Source organism: Aedes aegypti, chromosome 2 (genome assembly GCF_002204515.2).
Source record: "Aedes aegypti strain LVP_AGWG chromosome 2, AaegL5.0 Primary Assembly, whole genome shotgun sequence".
NCBI lineage: Eukaryota > Metazoa > Arthropoda > Insecta > Diptera > Culicidae > Aedes > Aedes aegypti.
Window position 1 is genome coordinate 380,714,568 of NC_035108.1, and position 11,369 is coordinate 380,725,936.

An 11,369-nucleotide genomic window follows, 5' to 3' on the forward strand; every position below is an offset into this window, starting at 1 on the left:
AGCAGGGGAAATCAACTCACCTGTAAAAACTCAGAACTGCTACGGCAAATGAAATGTAATATGCTGTTAACAAAATGTTCGTAAAATCTTAAATTTGTTTTACCAAATTAGATTGATAGTGTTTTCTTATAACACAGAACACCTAGATATAAGAAATGAATGTAATGTTTGAAATGATACTAATAAATAAACAAAAAAATCGGGCGGCTCCTTTTAAGGTGGGTTTGTTATCAGTAATTAGTTATTGATATATATCCAGTCACAAATTCTTCAGCAGTGCTCATTTAACTTCTGAACAGGCAACATTGCTGCACCTGGCGCGAAAGATAGCACTCACAAATCATGGCTACTATGTTTTACTGCATATAGCAAGTGATGCCTGCAGATCAGCCCAATAATCATAGCCAAAGTTTTACAACTCATTCAAAAATCAATAACCAATTACTGGGGCGTCCGATTTAAAAATGGTCTTCGGCAAGGTTGAAGCTGATTATTGTATCTCACAGTATCAATATAGTTCTAATCCGCAAGAGCAAACACTATGACCGATTGAATGAATTGGTTCCTTTTCCCATAGTAATTCCCATATAAACTTTAAAGGGCATGTGCAGTCTCAGTTTTCATCCAAATGAGCTCAAATTTTGGGAGGACACTTATAATTTGATTTAGAATCGAATGAGCGGTGTGGAGCAAAAACGATTTTTTGAACCACTCTAATGATCATCCATATCGAGTTGCTGTGATTTTCTTGCAAACTACATGTGTTCATTGAATTCCTTTGTTTTGCTTTATGGATTGATTCATCAGCCGATAACAGGGATTCCATATTTCTTCCACATAAGTTTCCGAAGCTTTCCCTTCAGATTCGTATGCGTCAACCTATGGACGCATAGATCCTCAACCCAACACGGATTCAGTGTGTTTTGCTTATGGTTAGCTTGTGTCATGATCATCATGTTCAAGATAGTCAATTCACCGATGAGCTTTGCTATCGATGTCCATGTTCAAAACTTCTAAATTGTTTGTGATCAACCCATAGCGAACTTAATTACGGTTGAACCTCGTGTCGAACGACATTCATCATCATGCTTCCAAAATAAAAAAAAGCAAATTTTGAAGCTGAAAGTATTAGCTGAAAATTTGTGAATTCGATGTTTATATTATTAGTAAAGGTGTCCAATATATGAGGATTTTACCTTTTTATAAAAACATTTAATATAATGTATGGTTTGGATGAAATATCGGATTCCACTAACGATTTTCCTGGTTTTCAGTCTTAAAAAATGGAATATGGATTTGCGGTGCCCCGCTTGTTGCTGACTCACTAGCATGAAAAAAAAACCTTAAAGTAAGCATGCGACAAGCAGAGGAGCCATATTTTTGGGAAGCAAGAGTTCTTCTACCAAATTTCTCCTTTCAGTCTCATGACATTCATGTTCTGTCACACATGACTATCTAAAGCCACTCCATTTTAAATTCAATAAGCAAATCAGTCGGTTTTCATGATTTAATATTTATAATATTTATATCTATAGACATTCATGGTTGCTTCATATGACAACTTAATGTTGATACACATGTTATTATACTTTGAAGCCAATGACGAAATCCATATGGCAACACACCTGATCCTTGTAAATCTAGCATGAACTGCTTTCAAATCTGGTGAATTTTTTCGTATCAGCTATTCCCAGTTGAACAAATTTCTCCAGCTCTCAACCCGAGTAACACACTTGTTATAATTTAGGCATATTAACTCTTATTAGACCCGATCTTGTTATATAATAGTTAATCTACCTCAATTATAACATGTGTGCTACTTGGGAAATTGACAAACAATCTTCAATCAACAGCACAAGTTGAAACTTTCTTGAAATATCACTTTTCACTTCACTTTCTCTGATGAAACACTGCCAAAATATCAGATTTTTCTGAATATTGAAGAAATTTTCAATATGCATTATAAGCCAGACCTCTAACGAAACTTAGCTTTCTGTATACAACAAAATGACAGCTACCAAAAAACTAAAATTTTGAAAATCGGTCAAAAGTTGGTCTTAGAAAAACTTATTTATTTAAAATTTATTACCGTTTTGATTCATATTACGGACACTTAAGGCCTCAGTGAAGTATAACTCACAAAGAACATGTAAAATAAATGACTCCGTATGATTCCTGCACGTTATCGAACCTTCAAACCCCTTAATTTTCAAATGATGAGTGAAGATTTCGATTCAAAAACATGAATAATTTTAAATAAATAGAATTGTGTAGACTTTACATGATTCTTATTCCGGACGCTTCCTTACTTTTACCTCATATTCCGGACACTTCGATTCGAATTCCGGACAGGTCAAACGGAAAAGTCAAATCATAAAATTTAATCGGTAAACCACTAGAGAGTGCCTAAGGATGTTGGGCATTATACATTTTCAAAGATATCTATGGAAAATGCTTATTAAACGAGCTTCGGCAAAAATTGAAACATTTCGTGTGATATGTTTCCCATACAAAGTAGAGTGTCCGGAATTTGAAGCTGTCCGTAATATGAATCAAACGGTATTTTACTTTAAGTAATTTAGAAAAAATTTTGAATTTTTGAATTTTAAATGATGAAAAATTAGATACCTTTTCCAACGTATATATTTTTCTTATATGTAGTCCAAAAGCCTAAATACAACAACTCCGTAGAATATATTTCTAAAAAATCAGCAGTTTTGCAACAAGATTTTTTTTCAAATAAATTGTATACAAAAACTCACCTATGGAAAACGATTATTCTGCCATGCCGAAACCACGTGAAAAATTTACTGTAAATCAAAGATTATCGAGTCCAATTAGACTGATTTGACATGGAATTTGTCTATATCCCTAGCTAGGCCAGGGCCTTTCTAATTCGCCAACTCTCATAAACAATCAATTTGATTGGCCAATTTATGAACTTAGAAGTGTAGCTGAGCTTGTTCTGGTGTCATATATTAACCAACGCCATTCTCAGTGCAAAAATAAAGTTTATGCTTAGTTCCAATATTTGCGTTTTCGCAGTACATGTCGTTTATGGAATACAAATGGTCGATGTACAGACAGACTGAACCGAGGGTTTTTTAATACTTTCAGGGAAACGTACCCCAGGCATCGTAAAAATCAGAATTGATGGAGTTCTTCACATATTTTTAGAACGTTAAAATATCATCTAGTCCGGTCTGTCTGAACACGGTGTTGTGAAATGGAAATTCAAATCAGCACCAAATTTCGAGCTTTTACTATTTTTCATGACAAACACTCGTTCAAGCCCTGTGTTTAGGTCAGGAATGCTGCATGAATTAGATTTTATTCTAACCTTTGGGATTTCTATCAATGTCTCAGTGGTAACAAATTGCCCACAGAGTACAAGATTCAAAAATCACGTTCCGCATGTCGAATAACAACCGTATTGTTTATAGAGAAGGGATAGGGGCTGATACGACACATTCATAGAAATAGCCAAAATCGCCGAAGCAGATGAAATTGGAAAACTCGTATTGATTATTTGCATAAATGATGAGTATCAGATCGACCTTTGGTCCTTTTTCTGCCGGCTCCGGGCAACTCCGGAGGATGCCACAAAACATCAGTAGAACCAATTGTTTCTACTTGGGGGAACCGGCCTACCCTCTGTTCGTTTGTCTATTATTGGAAATCGAAGCTGAAATTTGTCACTGGAAATGTTGCATCCTCTGCAGTAATCGGTGTGGCAGAGGCATCTGTCTTGCTTTGTCTTGGTCATTCCCAGCGTTGACCAAAAGGCAAACCCGTTCGGCTCTGTCAGAATTCGGTGTTGACTCATGTGGAGAAGAAACGAGTAATAATCAAAGCCCATTAAGTGGTTTGCAGAACAAGCCATCCCCCCATAGGTGTGGAAGCTTTTCGACAGAACACCCGAAGGACATCTCTATTATCGTTATGGCTGATAGATTGCGTGTTGCACAGTTCGTTCCGATTATCAAATGCCGGTGATTTCAACGGAAATGCGAGTGTGATTCTCCAAAGGATAAGCCTATTTTGGTCCAGGGAATACCATCGGTCGATGAAGTGGATTCATATCAAAAACTGCTGGCCAGCAACGATTGAATGTATTGTGTATCATGCTGCGTTGCTTCAAGTCGACGAAGCCGACCAAACTTTGCATTCAGATTCGATGGGGGAAAAAAGTGCTAACAACTGCAATAGGGCGGTTCACATTACGAACAAACCAAATGCTATTTTCCATATAATATGCGCATGTTTGTGTCAATTTCAGGTGATCCAAATTGGCTGCAATTTGGATGACGAACTACAAAAAACCTAAAGTTTTGTCTATAGTGGATTCGTTACATTCCAGTAATTTTTCAAAGAGTTTCAGAGGATTTTTTAGGACAAAAGAAAGTAACCGAGAGATTTTGTGATCAATTTATAAAGTGGTAGGTTATAATTGATTGGTGTGTTATGCAAGTTTGCTTAACTTATTAAAATATACAACCTTGCCCAACTAATTAACCAATCCCAACTTATCGCTTTTAAATTTGAATTTAATTAAATTTAAGATGAGATTTGAAAACTTCTTTGTTATTTGAACCACCCCAACCTGCAGCCACCTTTGCATGTGGACATGACTGCCCTACGTTGCGGTTATTGCTAATGGCATGACGAGTATGATGACAATACTGTACAGTTTTTCGGCTTAGCAATGAATCTGTCTAGGATTGCCTTTCTACTGCACAGGTTGTGTCTGGCCTTCAACTGGGGGCGTTCGGTTTGTGGCGTCTCCACAATAGGATTGGCAAACCATAGCAAACCATAACGAACAATTTCTCCCCTATGATTGTAATGGTAACTGTAGATTCAGGGAGTATTATTATTCTCTCATGCAATACGATTCCAATTATTTTCTATGGCAGTTGTAGTGTTTTTTTTTTAAATCTTATTGGAAAAAATACTGCATTTACTGCAAAGTGCGTGTGAATGCATTGAAACTTAGTATTAATATGCAACAACCCATGAGTCGATATTGAAGGGACCATCGGCTCATGGAAACATCGAGTCATGAAACAGAATTTTTTTGGAAAGCTGTCTCAAGAGACCATCATAGAAATCACGAAACTTTGCTTTTAGTATGCTTCCATGAATCGATATCGAGTCATGGAACACCGACTCATGGAGGTTTAACTGTAGTAAAGTCTCCTATTGGACGCTGGTACTCACTTCCTTATTTAATATTTTTTTATGTCGGTCAAGCATTCATATCTTCTAAAAGATTTTTTGGTAATGGAATGGTAATGGAAGACATCGCCGCAAATATTGTTCTATGGAAACCGCTCAAACACCAACCTGAGAAACAATCTTTCCGCTGTGGAATAGAAATACTAACATATTTGTGTATATTAGAAAAACAATGGCCTCTGATCGCCGCTTCAGTTAAAACTTTCGTTAGTTTGAGGGATCATTCAGCTGAATTTCGATAAGATAAACACAAAAAAAATAGTTTTGTTTGATTCAAAACAATGAAGAAATAATGATGTCGAAAAAGTGGTGAGAAGTTCCATAAGAGACATGACTGCTTTAATATAAGAAGATAAAAGAAAGAAAATTTTCTGTTTAATACTAGGATCAACTTCAATGAATGCCTTAAGGATATCCTGCTTTCAAAATCCTTAGCTGTTGCATATGAGAATATCAGTGACTAGCTTATCCAACGAAAAGTTGAAAAAACAGCCTTTTTAGGAAAGCAGGGCAAAATGCTGATAAAATGCTTGCAGCTATGACGTGAATTATCACTTCAACAACGTGAAACTATGGTACAACTTATAAGGGAAATGTTTGTTAAAAAACAATATTGATATAGGGAAAGTGTTCCAGTTATGGCTATAGAGGAATTTGGCCATATGTGAAATTTCGATAACTTTCACATTGCTTATATTTTTAAATGTTTTAAAATTTAGATACATCCTTTATCTTACTGCTAAAACACACTTTTCAAAATATGAAGAAATTCATGTTAACACGTATGGCAAAATAGGGAACCACTATGGCCATAACTGGTACACCTACCCTACCTATAGGAACACCACCAAGGTGCCGAAATGCCGAAGAGCATGCAGCTGTTCAGCAAAACTATATTGAGGATCATTTGTTGGAATTTCGGTGGCGGAGGACATTAATTGCATTGACAATTTCCTTAACTTCCCTGGACAAAGAGGCACATGTAGCGGAATTTGGAGCAAGTGTGCCACCTTAAGCAAATTGTTCTATAACTTTGCCTAAAGCTTATAAAATCCACCAATTTAGCCTCATGATGTTAGCTTCACATATTTTCATAACCACTGTGCCATTTCAAAAGTAAATAACTTCAAAAAGTACAAGTTTTGAAGCTTCTCAAATTTCATCCAAAATAACCTATTTTTCGACACTATGGAGCAAGTGCGCCACCGAATGAGCATCACATGTAATTCAACTTGTAATGGAATCTTCTTTATTTACTATTTATTTTGCTTACAAAGCAGACGCTAATCGGAAATTTAAAAAATAATTTCCAGTTTACCGTAATAAGGGGATGCTTTATAACAAGGCACAAAACATGCGTAACTCTCTATTACTCAATTCGAATAACTAAAATGGTTATTTTTATCTCTATTCAATTCAATATATGTATTGCCCTTATATTATGGCGAATTTGTATAATGTTACACTAGATCAGCACTAAACAACGGTAAAATATTGATGTGGATATGTAAAACGGTACTTAATTAGCCGAAAAACTTGTTATTATTGAATATTTGGAGAAAAAATCACGTCGGGGGCAAAAATGTCAGTTATTCCCCTACTATGCTTCAGAAACCACTACTGGTGCCTCATTTTAATTTATTATTATGAATTTGTTGATGATGTTTGCATTTTAAAAATTTCACTCCAACAATTTGCGTTCACCAAATAGGTGGCACACTTGCCCCAATAAGTATAGATTTCAACCAAAAAGGATTGGGTAGGGTGCAGAGCTACTTGGGCACTTCCATGATTCACTTTGGCATGGGGGGTTTTTCTCGACTTTGTCTGAAACTTTGCAATAAGAAGCACTTCAATACGATGCTCATTGTGGCCAAATATGAGATCAGTAGCTTACAAAAAACCCCACTGCTGAAGTGAATCAAAAGTGCCAATAATAGGATCCGGCTCCCTATGTAAAACTAAATATTTTTTTTCTTTCAAATGCCACAATTACATACACATTTGAATAGTTTCACGATGTACAGTACGTTAAAAAATTTGTTAATAACTTACCTTTTACCTTTACCTACTTAGAAACAACGAAATCTTATAAAAATCCACTCAAATTTGGTTGTCTTTGCAAAAGTTGATGTGGAAAATAGAGCAATTTTTATCATATTTTGATCATTGTATTGTGAACTATAATGAAACATATTGTTAAGCTCTAAGACAGTGATCCTCAGCCTAACCGGTTATGCGGGCCACCACTTTGCTCTTAAAATACGTCGCGGGCCACAAATATCTGTTTTATATGTCTGATCAAAACGACTCGACTAGTTTATTGGGTATTTTTCCCTCCAATAAAGTTACACATAAACAATTTTAGTACCAAAATATTGTCACATCATATTTGACATACATTGGATCTAACAAAATCAACATGTAACGTACACTGTTAGATTGTACATTAAACGTAAGGTGCGTGCTTTTCCTGAACTGCCATTAAAATTGGCATGTGAGTATTTGTTTCCACACATTTAAGATTTGCACGAAAATCTATTCTATCTAACAATACTGTCGTCCAAAAAATTCGCTCGGCACGACTCTGTCAGTCAAGGTTTTCGACAGTTTGTTACTCGACTTCTGAAATATGCATGCCTATTGTAATCGACAGTTACTAACAGTTTTAATAATCTTTCCTAATGTCCCTGGATTCTTAAGAGTTTGTTCTTCGTACAAAGATACATGGTAAAAATTATAAGATTTCCGGAAGTGAAATATCGTGGTTACAAACAATTCAGCACCGATTTAAGAAATAAATACTTTTTCAAAAATTAAACAGGCTTTGACAAGCTTTCAATATTTTCAATATTTTTTAGTTGAAACATTAATATAATATCAACAATTAACTTAAGTGTCATATAAAATTCTTAGCCACAGCAAAACTAAAAGTTCTGCGTAATTTTGGAAGTAAAAGAGAAATACTTGAAAAAAAGAACTTTTTTAATTATATTCTGTTATCAAGAGATGAATAAACTTTGGGTTATCGGGCAAACTCTAGAAATAAGAAAATTCCTTTAGTTTCTCAATAGACATTTCACTGTTCAACACATGTGGAATAAGAAAATCTGAAGATTAATCCAATGGCCCTCTGTTGGAAAAAAGGTAGCCATATTTTACAGAAGATAAATTTTCAACTTTTGAAATTACAATTTGCGGGCCACACTACTCCAATATTCAAAATCACTCCGCGGGCCGCACAAACCCTTGCTGAGGGCCGCATGCGGCCCGCGGGCCGCAGTTTGGTGACCACTGCTCTAAGAGAAAATATATATTGTAGTTTTTATAAAAAGCAGGGGTGACACACTGGCTTAAAGTCCGCTACATGCAGGGCAGACAAACGTCAGACTAGTCACCGACCGGTTGACGTAATAAAAAAAAACATCGTCATCCAGTATAATAACTCTGACAGGTCGTCGTCTCGTCATTGACGAGCATATCATAGCACATCATAGACTGACTGACATGTACATGGTTGCTACTCCTTGATTGATCGGAACTGGTAAGAATTGCACTTCGATCCAAATTAATAAGGGATGGGAGTTTTCACTCACTCTCGAAGTGCAATGTTAGCAGATCCCATATTATTGTTCAATAACGGCGCCGGCCAAATCCTTACAGTCAGTTGGGATGAGGAAGGAATGTTAGGGTGTAATGATTGTTGCTTCTTGAGACCAAGAGTACCTCTGCATCTCCACAATCATCACGGGAAGGGTGTTTATAAGTGAAGAAGGAAAAAGATCTGGGAGTCACCTTTGGTCGGTGATGCGATCCATGGATAAGGAGGAAAAATACGACTTTTACTTAAAACTATTTTCGAATTTTGTCTCGCGGTGAAAAGATGTATTAATATAGAAAATTAAGAAAATACGTCGAAACTCAAAATTTTCCTTTTAAATTATTTTTTTTATTAGTATCATTCCAAACATTACATTCATTTCTTATATCTAGATGTTCTGTGTTATAAGACAACACTATCATCCTAATTTGGTAAAACAAATTTAAGATGTTATTAACATTTTGTTAACAACATATTACATTTCATTTGCCGTAGCAGTTCAAATTTTTTACAGGTTAGTTGATTTCATATGCTTATAAGAGAAAAAAAACATGTTTTCAATTTACTTAACCTAACTTAACCTAAATATTTAACGCATAAATCGTGGCAATAGAGGATTGTAAGAAAATTAAACAGCTCGTCCTTTTTACCATTCAAAGACCGAGCATTCCAATTTAAAATATTTAAATTATTATTTGGATCCATTAGAAAAACGTAATCCAATAAAAATTTGATTTGTAAATTTTAGTCTAGTACACGACACTGAAGACGGCCTTACAGTTGAGGTCGAAATACGCGTATCTGTCAAAGGATACAAACTCTAGTGGAATTAAATGGTATAGTACTAAATTCGGTTTTTTATCTACTTAAAGTTTTGATATTTTTCTTCATTCTTGCAAAAATAAAAGATTTGTCCTAATGCTAGTTCATCTCTGAATCAACTGCATTACTTTCCTTCCGAAGTCATAACCTTTAACGTCATGAATGGCTATCTCGCGGTTGGGATTTGACAACAGGTCCTCGGGGTTGGGATTTGATCCCAGGTCTGCCCTCAGCCTTTCGACACGTTATACATTATTTTTCTACTCTGTGCTTGGCAATTGTAATCCATCCTTCTAGATCTAGTAGCATACAAAATGCTTACGGTTGGCATAGTGTGAACCCTCCTGTTCACTGGCCAACAATCTAATTGAGTAGCCAACGATTCGACCAAATGATAAATCAGAAAAGAAAGTATTTTACTGACTACTTGTCCTGTACCTCCATTTACCAAAAATGAAAACTAAATGAATTCCAGAGAAAGCACTTCACTTCTGATACAAATGTTCATATAATCTGGAACCCCATGAGCTTCGGAGCGAGCACCGAGGTGGGAGTAATTGAAACTGAGTGTGAAATTTATCTGCTGAATAACTGGCGAAGCGGTCGGATGCGAGACGGCACTAACGAGGTAATAATTGGTTTTATGGTGACAAGAACCGGACACAATGCACTGCAGTTGAGCTGCTGGAATTCCCGGAACCGAATCAATAATATTTAGCTTTTTGCAATCACCACTCCGAGGCAATCGTCCGGATGGAAGCATTTGAGGTGAGTGTTTGCACGCCAATCGAAATAATCCCGCCGCCGCCACAGCGAAGAGTGTGAAAAGCGATGACACCAGAACAGAAGTCGATGAAGCCGGCCGGGAAATATTGATTCATTCATCATTCTATGGCTTGCCGGATTTGATGATTCAAATTTTATTGCAGTTCATAATTGAGACGACAAAAATACATTTGCATGGTTTGTGAATTTCTATAACACTCGATAGGTCTGCCCGCTGATGGTGGAATTGGCTTTGTTTTGCAAATTTAGAATTGAAGCTTTCGGGTTGGGTGGAAAAATACAATGACAAACATTCGGGCTTCAATTCTAAAGACAATATAATGTTTTTAGATGATTTCACAATTATTTTCATACAAAATAATTTACTTTGGTAAGCTATTTTCAGAAGCTTCCAGAATAAACTGAAGGGGCGACTAGATCTGTTTTACCTAATGCAGCTGTAGCTCTGCAAGTAAATCAAAATTTGATGTGATCTTCACATAGGAGTTATTTCTTAGAATTACGGAATTTGAAAATCTAAGAGTTTAAGTGATAACTTCTCCTGACTAGGTATATTGGGTTTCCAACTTTTTTGTGTATAATTCTCTCACATTTTTTGTGTTTTTACTTCGATATTTTTTTCAAATATGTATGAACCTTCTTGAAATTGATACCACTGGATAAACAATACTTTTGGATCGAAAGGCTGTGATAAGCTTCTCGCTTTGACAACTAGAGACGTTTCTTCTTCTTGGAATTAACGTCCTCACTGGGACAGAGCCTGCTTCCCAGCGTAGTGTTCTTATGAGCACTTCCACAGTTATTAACTGAGAGCTTTCTTTGCCAAAGTTGCTATTTTCGCATTCGTACATCCTGTGGCAGATACGATGATACTCTCACCCAGGGAAGTCAAGGAAATTTCCTTTACGAAAAGAGCCTGGAC